This window comes from Mixophyes fleayi, chromosome 1 (genome assembly GCF_038048845.1).
Source record: "Mixophyes fleayi isolate aMixFle1 chromosome 1, aMixFle1.hap1, whole genome shotgun sequence".
Taxonomy (NCBI): domain Eukaryota; kingdom Metazoa; phylum Chordata; class Amphibia; order Anura; family Limnodynastidae; genus Mixophyes; species Mixophyes fleayi.
Genome location: NC_134402.1, coordinates 85,204,662 through 85,214,726, shown reverse-complemented (window position 1 = coordinate 85,214,726; position 10,065 = coordinate 85,204,662). Strand labels below are relative to the sequence as shown.

The following is a 10,065-nucleotide window of genomic DNA, read 5'->3' as shown; positions in this document are numbered from 1 at the left end:
TCCTATTTCACTATATTAAACAACCAAGAATAATGTTACGACTGATCACAACTTCATAAAAAGAGCCACTGATTCTTATTGGAGGTACACCTGCAAATCTCACTTCTTGGCATGAAGTTAAGAAATAAACTTATTAAGCATTTAAACCTGCCATAGACACTGTACTATCAGGAATGAACATTATAACGTATAAGTACTTGTATTTTGTACTTTTCCTTGAGTTGCCTATATAGCTGAAATTGTAACACATAATTGAATATCCTTATACAACTAAAAGAGGAGACAAGGGGCACCCGGATTTCAACCAGGGCCCTCTCGATCTGCAGTTGAATGCTCTACCACTGAGCTATACCCCCAGAAGTCATTTACTGCTGACTTACTAGTGCACATTTTTATTCTTATGGTTGATTAAGCTGTGTTTGTACACTAACATCTCTCTATTGTATTAGCTGGAATATTTTCTTTTGTCCATTGAACCATAATTGCATGTGCAGTATATGTTCTACATGTATTCTACTACTGACCTACCATTACAAGGGGATTTCACACTTATCATCATTCACATCTCCTAAATATTACTTTTCACCTCTCTGTTTCATTATGGTAGCAAAATACTCACAAGTCCAGTCCTTTAAAAGTAATTTGCTTCTGAGTGAGACATTGTACCTGACATATAAATTTAGCCTCAAAATCTATAATATTTATACTTAAAAGTTAATAATAACAATAATAATTATGGGTAACTTCCCTTCTCTTTTCCTATTTCACTATATTAAACAACCAAGAATAATGTTACGACTGATCACAACTTCCTGAAAAGAGCCACTGATTCTTATTGGAGGTACACCTGCAAATCTCACTTCTTGGCATAAAGTTAAGAAATAAACTTATTAAGCATTTAAACCTGCCATAGACACTGTACTATCAGGAATGAACATTACAACGTATAAGTACTTGTATTTTGTACTTTTCCTTGAGTTGCCTATATAGCTGAAATTGTAACACATAATTGAATATCCTTATACAACTAAAAGGGGAGACAGGGGGCACCCGGATTTGAACCAGGGACCTCTCGATCTGCAGTCGAATGCTCTACCACTGAGCTATACCCCCAGAAGGCATTTAATGCTGACTTACTAGTGCACATTTTTATTCTTACGGGTGAATCAGCTGTGTTTGTACACTAACATCTCTCTATTGTATTAGCTGGAATATTTTCTTTTGTCCATTGAACCATAATTGCATGTGCAGTATATGTTCTACATGTATTCTACTACTGACCTACCATTACAAGGGGATTTCACACTTATCTTCATTCACATCTCCTAAATATTACTTTTCACCTCTCTGTTTCATTATGGTAGCAAAATAATCACAAGTCCAGTCCTTTAAAAGTAGTTTTCTTCTGAGTGAGATATTGTACCTTACATATAAATTCAGCCTCAAAATGATTCTTATTGGAAGTACACCTGCATATCTCACTTCTTGGCATGAAGTTAAGAAATAAACTTATTAAGCATTTAAACCTGCCATAGACACTGTACTATCAGGAATGAACATTATAACGTATAAGTACTTGTATTTTGTACTTTTCCTTGAGTTGCCTATATAGCTGAAATTGTAACACATAACTGAATATCCTTATACAACTAAAAGGGGAGACAGGGGGCACCTGGATTTGAACCAGGGACTTCTCGATCTGCAGTCACATGCTCTACCACTGAGCTATACCCCAGAAGGCATTTACTGCTGACTTGCTAGTGCACATTTTTATTCTTACGGGTGAATCAGTTGTGTTTCTACACTAACATCTCTCTATTGTATTAGCTGGAATATTTTCTTTTGTCCATTGAACCATAATTGCATGTGCAGTATATGTTCTACATGTATTCTACTACTGACCTACCATTACAAGGGGATTTCACACTTATCTTCATTCACATCTCCTAAATATTACTTTTCACCTCTCTGTTTCATTATGGTAGCAAAATACTCACAAGTCCAGTCCTTTAAAAGTAATTTGCTTCTGAGTGAGACATTGTACCTGACATATAAATTCAGCCTCAAAATCTATAATATTTATACTTAAAAGTTAATAATAACATTAATAATTATGGGTAACTTCCCTTCTCTTTTCCTATTTCACTATATTAAACAACCAAGAATAATGTTACGACTGATCACAACTTCATGAAAAGAGCCACTGATTCTTATTGGAGGTACACCTGCAAATCTCACTTCTTGGCATGAAGTTAAGAAATAAACTTATTAAGCCCTTTAAAAGTAGTTTGCTTCTGAGTGAGATATTGTACCTTACATATAAATTCAGCCTCAAAATGATTCTTATTGGAAGTACACCTGCAAATCTCACTTCTTGGCATGAAGTTAAGAAATAAACTTATTAAGCATTTAAACCTGCCATAGACACTGTACTATCAGGAATGAATATTACAACGTATAAGTACTTGTATTTTGTACTTTTCCTTGAGTTGCTTATATAGCTGAAATTGTAACACATAATTGAATATCCTTATACAACTAAAACTGGACACAGGGGGCACCCGGATTTGAACCAGGGACTTCTCGATCTGCAGTCGAATGCTCTACCACTGAGCTATACCCCCAGAAGGCATTTACTGCTGACTTACTAGTGCACATTTTTATTCTTACGGGTGAATCAGCTGTGTTTGTACACTAACATCTCTCTATTGTATTAGCTGGAATATTTTCTTTTGTCCATTGAACCATAATTGCATGTGCAGTATATGTTCTACATGTATTCTACTACTGACCTACCATTACAAGGGGATTTCACACTTATCTTCATTCACATCTCCTAAATATTACTTTTCACCTCTCTGTTTCATTATGGTAGCAAAATACTCACAAGTCCAGTCCTTTAAAAGTAATTTGCTTCTGAGTGAGACATTGTACCTGACATATAAATTCAGCCTCAAAATCTATTATATTTATACTTAAAAGTTAATAATAACAATAATAATTATGGGTAACTTCCCTTCTCTTTTCCTATTTCACTATATTAAACAACCAAGAATAATGTTACGACTGATCACAACTTCATGAAAAGAGCCACTGATTCTCATTGGAGGTACACCTGCAAATCTCACTTCTTGGCATGAAGTTAAGAAATAAACTTATTAAGCATTTAAACCTGCCATAGACACTGTACTATAAGGAATGAACATTATAACGTATAAGTACTTGTATTTTGTACTTTTCCTTGAGTTGCCTATATAGCTGAAATTGTAACACATAACTGAATATCCTTATACAACTAAAAGGGGAGACAGGGGGCACCTGGATTTGAACCAGGGACTTCTTGATCTGCAGTCACATGCTCTACCACTGAGCTATACCCCCAGAAGGCATTTACTGCTGACTTACTAGTGCACATTTTTATTCTTACGGGTGAATCAGTTGTGTTTGTACACTAACATCTCTCTATTGTATTAGCTGGAATATTTTCTTTTGTCCATTGAACCATAATTGCATGTGCAGTATATGTTCTACATGTATTCTACTACTGACCTACCATTACAAGGGGATTTCACACTTATCTTCATTCACATCTCCTAAATATTACTTTTCACCTCTCTGTTTCATTATGGTAGCAAAATACTCACAAGTCCAGTCCTTTAAAAGTAATTTGCTTCTGAGTGAGACATTGTACCTGACATATAAATTCAGCCTCAAAATCTATAATATTTATACTTAAAAGTTAATAATAACATTAATAATTATGGGTAACTTCCCTTCTCTTTTCCTGTTTCACTATATTAAACAACCAAGAATAATGTTACGACTGATCACAACTTCATGAAAAGAGCCACTGATTCTTATTTGAGGTACACCTGCAAATCTCACTTCTTGGCTTGAAGTTAAGAAATAAACTTATTAAGCCCTTTAAAAGTAGTTTGCTTCTGAGTGAGATATTGTACCTTACATATAAATTCAGCCTCAAAATGATTCTTATTGGAAGTACACCTGCAAATCTCACTTCTTGGCATGAAGTTAAGAAATAAACTTATTAAGCATTTAAACCTGCCATAGACACTGTACTATCAGGAATGAACATTATAACGTATAAGTACTTGTATTTTGTACTTTTCCTTGAGTTGCCTATATAGCTGAAATTGTAACACATAATTGAATATCCTTATACAACTAAAAGAGGAGACAAGGGGCACCCGGATTTCAACCAGGGCCCTCTCGATCTGCAGTCGAATGCTCTACCACTGAGCTATACCCCCAGAAGGCATTTACTGCTGACTTACTAGTGCACATTTTTATTCTTATGGTTGATTAAGCTGTGTTTGTACACTAACATCTCTCTATTGTATTAGCTGGAATATTTTCTTTTGTCCATTGAACCATAATTGCATGTGCAGTATATGTTCTACATGTATTCTACTACTGACCTACCATTACAAGGGGATTTCACACTTATCTTCATTCACATCTCCTAAATATTACTTTTCACCTCTCTGTTTCATTATGGTAGCAAAATACTCACAAGTCCAGTCCTTTAAAAGTAATTTGCTTCTGAGTGAGACATTGTACCTGACATATAAATTCAGCCTCAAAATCTATAATATTTATACTTAAAAGTTAATAATAACAATAATAATTATGGGTAACTTCCCTTCTCTTTTCCTATTTCACTATATTAAACAACCAAGAATAATGTTACGACTGATCACAACTTCATGAAAAGAGCCACTGATTCTTATTGGAGGTACACCTGCAAATCTCACTTCTTGGCATGAACTTAAGAAAAAAACTTATTAAGCATTTAAACCTGCCATAGACACTGTACTATCAGGAATGAACATTACAACGTATAAGTACTTGTATTTTGTACTTTTCCTTGAGTTGCCTATATAGCTGAAATTGTAACACATAATTGAATATCCTTATACAACTAAAAGGGGAGACAGGGGGCACCCGGATTTGATTGAGGGACCTCTCGATCTGCAGTCGAATGCTCTACCACTGAGCTATACCCCCAGAAGGCATTTACTGCTGACTTACTAGTGCACATTTTTATTCTTACGGGTGAATCAGCTGTGTTTGGACACTAACATCTCTCTATTGTATTAGCTGGAATATTTTCTTTTGTCCATTGAACCATAATTGCATGTGCAGTATATGTTCTACATGTATTCTACTACTGACCTACCATTACAAGGGGATTTCACACTTATCTTCATTCACATCTCCTAAATATTACTTTTCACCTCTCTGTTTCATTATGGTAGCAAAATACTCACAAGTCCAGTCCTTTAAAAGTAATTTGCTTCTGAGTGAGACATTGTACCTGACATATAAATTCAGCCTCAAAATCTATAATATTTATACTTAAAAGTTAATAATAACAATAATAATTATGGGTAACTTCCCTTCTCTTTTCCTATTTCACTATATTAAACAACCAAGAATAATGTTACGACTGATCACAACTTCATGAAAAGAGCCACTGATTCTTATTGGAGGTACACCTGCAAATCTCACTTCTTTGCATGAAGTTAAGAAATAAACTTATTAAGCCCTTTAAAAGTAGTTTGCTTCTGAGTGAGATATTGTACCTTACATATAAATTCAGCCTCAAAATGATTCTTATTGGAAGTACACCTGCAAATCTCACTTCTTGGCATGAAGTTAAGAAATAAACTTATTAAGCATTTAAACCTGCCATAGACACTGTACTATCAGGAATGAACATTATAACGTATAAGTACTTGTATTTTGTACTTTTCCTTGAGTTGCCTATATAGCTGAAATTGTAACATATAATTGAATATCCTTATACAACTAAAAGAGGAGACAAGGGGCACCCGGATTTCAACCAGGGCCCTCTCGATCTGCAGTCGAATGCTCTACCACTGAGCTATACCCCCAGAAGGCATTTACTGCTGACTTACTAGTGAACATTTTTATTCTTATGGTTGATTAAGCTGTGTTTGTACACTAACATCTCTCTATTGTATTAGCTGGAATATTTTCTTTTGTCCATTGAACCATAATTGCATGTGCAGTACATGTTCTACATGTATTCTACTACTGACCTACCATTACAAGGGGATTTCACACTTATCTTCATTCACATCTCCTAAATATTACTTTTCACCTCTCTGTTTCATTATGGTAGCAAAATACTCACAAGTCCAGTCCTTTAAAAGTAATTTGCTTCTGAGTGAGACATTGTACCTGACATATAAATTCAGCCTCAAAATCTATAATATTTTTACTTAAAAGTTAATAATAACATTAATAATTATGGGTAACTTCCCTTCTCTTTTCCTATTTCACTATATTAAACAACCAAGAATAATGTTACGACTGATCACAACTTCATGAAAAGAGCCACTGATTCTTATTGGAGGTACACCTGCAAATCTCACTTCTTGGCATGAAGTTAAGAAATAAACTTATTAAGCATTTAAACCTGCCATAGACACTGTACTATCAGGAATGAACATTATAACGTATAAGTACTTGTATTTTGTACTTTTCCTTGAGTTGCCTATATAGCTGAAATTGTAACACATAATTGAATATCCTTATACAACTTAAAGAGGAGACAAGGGGCACCCGGATTTCAACCAGGGCCCTCTCGATCTGCAGTCGAATGCTCTACCACTGAGCTATACCCCCAGAAGGCATTTACTGCTGACTTACTAGTGCACATTTTTATTCTTATGGTTGATTAAGCTGTGTTTGTACACTAACATCTCTCTATTGTATTAGCTGGAATATTTTCTTTTGTCCATTGAACCATAATTGCATGTGCAGTACATGTTCTACATGTATTCTACTACTGACCTACCATTACAAGGGGATTTCACACTTATCTTCATTCACATCTCCTAAATATTACTTTTCACCTCTCTGTTTCATTATGGTAGCAAAATACTCACAAGTCCAGTCCTTTAAAAGTAATTTGCTTCTGAGTGAGACATTGTACCTGACATATAAATTCAGCCTCAAAATCTATAATATTTTTACTTAAAAGTTAATAATAACATTAATAATTATGGGTAACTTCCCTTCTCTTTTCCTATTTCACTATATTAAACAACCAAGAATAATGTTACGACTGATCACAACTTCATGAAAAGAGCCACTGATTCTTATTGGAAGTACACCTGCAAATCTCACTTCTTGGCATGAAGTTAAGAAATAAACTTATTAAGCATTTAAACCTGCCATAGACACTGTACTATCAGGAATGAACATTACAACGTATAAGTACTTGTATTTTGTACTTTTCCTTGAGTTGCCTATATAGCTGAAATTGTAACACATAATTGAATATCCTTATACAACTAAAAGGGGAGACAGGGGGCACCCGGATTGGAACCAGGGACCTCTTGATCTGCAGTCGAATGCTCTACCACTGAGCTATACCCCCAGAAGGCATTTACTGCTGACTTACTAGTGCACATTTTTATTCTTACGGGTGAATCAGCTGTGTTTGGACACTAACATCTCTCTATTGTATTAGCTGGAATATTTTCTTTTGTCCATTGAACCATAATTGCATGTGCAGTATATGTTCTACATGTATTCTACTACTGACCTACCATTACAAGGGGATTTCACACTTATCTTCATTCACATCTCCTAAATATTACTTTTCACCTCTCTGTTTCATTATGGTAGCAAAATACTCACAAGTCCAGTCCTTTAAAAGTAATTTGCTTCTGAGTGAGACATTGTACCTGACATATAAATTCAGCCTCAAAATCTATAATATTTATACTTAAAAGTTAATAATAACAATAATAATTATGGGTAACTTCCCTTCTCTTTTCCTATTTCACTATATTAAACAACCAAGAATAATGTTACGACTGATCACAACTTCATGAAAAGAGCCACTGATTCTTATTGGAGGTACACCTGCAAATCTCACTTCTTTGCATGAAGTTAAGAAATAAACTTATTAAGCCCTTTAAAAGTAGTTTGCTTCTGAGTGATATATTGTACCTTACATATAAATTCAGCCTCAAAATGATTCTTATTGGAAGTACACCTGCAAATCTCACTTCTTGGCATGAAGTTAAGAAATAAACTTATTAAGCATTTAAACCTGCCATAGACACTGTACTATCAGGAATGAACATTATAACGTATAAGTACTTGTATTTTGTACTTTTCCTTGAGTTGCCTATATAGCTGAAATTGTAACACATAATTGAATATCCTTATACAACTAAAAGAGGAGACAAGGGGCACCTGGATTTGAACCAGAGACCTCTCGATCTGCAGTCGAATGCTCTACCACTGAGCTATACCCCCAGAAGGCATTTACTGCTGACTTACTAGTGCACATTTTTATTCTTATGGTTGATTAAGCTGTGTTTGTACACTAACATCTCTCTATTGTATTAGCTGGAATATTTTCTTTTGTCCATTGAACCATAATTGCATGTGCAGTACATGTTCTACATGTATTCTACTACTGACCTACCATTACAAGGGGATTTCACACTTATCTTCATTCACATCTCCTAAATATTACTTTTCACCTCTCTGTTTCATTATGGTAGCAAAATACTCACAAGTCCAGTCCTTTAAAAGTAATTTGCTTCTGAGTGAGACATTGTACCTGACATATAAATTCAGCCTCAAAATCTATAATATTTTTACTTAAAAGTTAATAATAACATTAATAATTATGGGTAACTTCCCTTCTCTTTTCCTATTTCACTATATTAAACAACCAAGAATAATGTTACGACTGATCACAACTTCATGAAAAGAGCCACTGATTCTTATTGGAGGTACACCTGCAAATCTCACTTCTTGGCATGAAGTTAAGAAATAAACTTATTAAGCATTTAAACCTGCCATAGACACTGTACTATCAGGAATGAACATTATAACGTATAAGTACTTGTATTTTGTACTTTTCCTTGAGTTGCCTATATAGCTGAAATTGTAACACATAATTGAATATCCTTATACAACTTAAAGAGGAGACAAGGGGCACCCGGATTTCAACCAGGGCCCTCTCGATCTGCAGTCGAATGCTCTACCACTGAGCTATACCCCCAGAAGGCATTTACTGCTGACTTACTAGTGCACATTTTTATTCTTATGGTTGATTAAGCTGTGTTTGTACACTAACATCTCTCTATTGTATTAGCTGGAATATTTTCTTTTGTCCATTGAACCATAATTGCATGTGCAGTATATGTTCTACATGTATTCTACTACTGACCTACCATTACAAGGGGATTTCACACTTATCTTCATTCACATCTCCTAAATATTACTTTTCACCTCTCTGTTTCATTATGGTAGCAAAATACTCACAAGTCCAGTCCTTTAAAAGTAATTTGCTTCTGAGTGAGACATTGTACCTGACATATAAATTCAGCCTCAAAATCTATAATATTTATACTTAAAAGTTAATAATAACAATAATAATTATGGGTAACTTCCCTTCTCTTTTCCTATTTCACTATATTAAACAACCAAGAATAATGTTACGACTGATCACAACTTCATGAAAAGAGCCACTGATTCTTATTGGAGGTACACCTGCAAATCTCACTTCTTGGCATGAACTTAAGAAAAAAACTTATTAAGCATTTAAACCTGCCATAGACACTGTACTATCAGGAATGAACATTACAACGTATAAGTACTTGTATTTTGTACTTTTCCTTGAGTTGCCTATATAGCTGAAATTGTAACACATAATTGAATATCCTTATACAACTAAAAGGGGAGACAGGGGGCACCCGGATTTGAACGAGGGACCTCTTGATCTGCAGTCGAATGCTCTACCACTGAGCTATACCCCCAGAAGGCATTTACTGCTGACTTACTAGTGCACATTTTTATTCTTACGGGTGAATCAGCTGTGTTTGGACACTAACATCTCTCTATTGTATTAGCTGGAATATTTTCTTTTGTCCATTGAACCATAATTGCATGTGCAGTATATGTTCTACATGTATTCTACTACTGACCTACCATTACAAGGGGATTTCACACTTATCTTCATTCACATCTCCTAAATATTACTTTTCA

At 34.7% G+C, this 10,065-nt stretch overlaps 2 non-coding genes across 2 annotated transcripts; both read right to left on the bottom strand.

Moving 5' to 3' along the window:
• Positions 1-1,041: 1,041 nt before the first annotated feature.
• TRNAC-GCA (transfer RNA cysteine (anticodon GCA)) lies at positions 1,042-1,113 on the bottom strand. The gene has a single exon. It is a non-coding gene; the product is annotated as a tRNA-Cys (tRNA).
• Positions 1,114-2,552: 1,439 nt separating this feature from the next.
• On the bottom strand, positions 2,553-2,624 carry TRNAC-GCA (transfer RNA cysteine (anticodon GCA)). The gene has a single exon. It is a non-coding gene; the product is annotated as a tRNA-Cys (tRNA).
• Between the last annotated feature and the right edge of the window lie 7,441 nt (positions 2,625-10,065).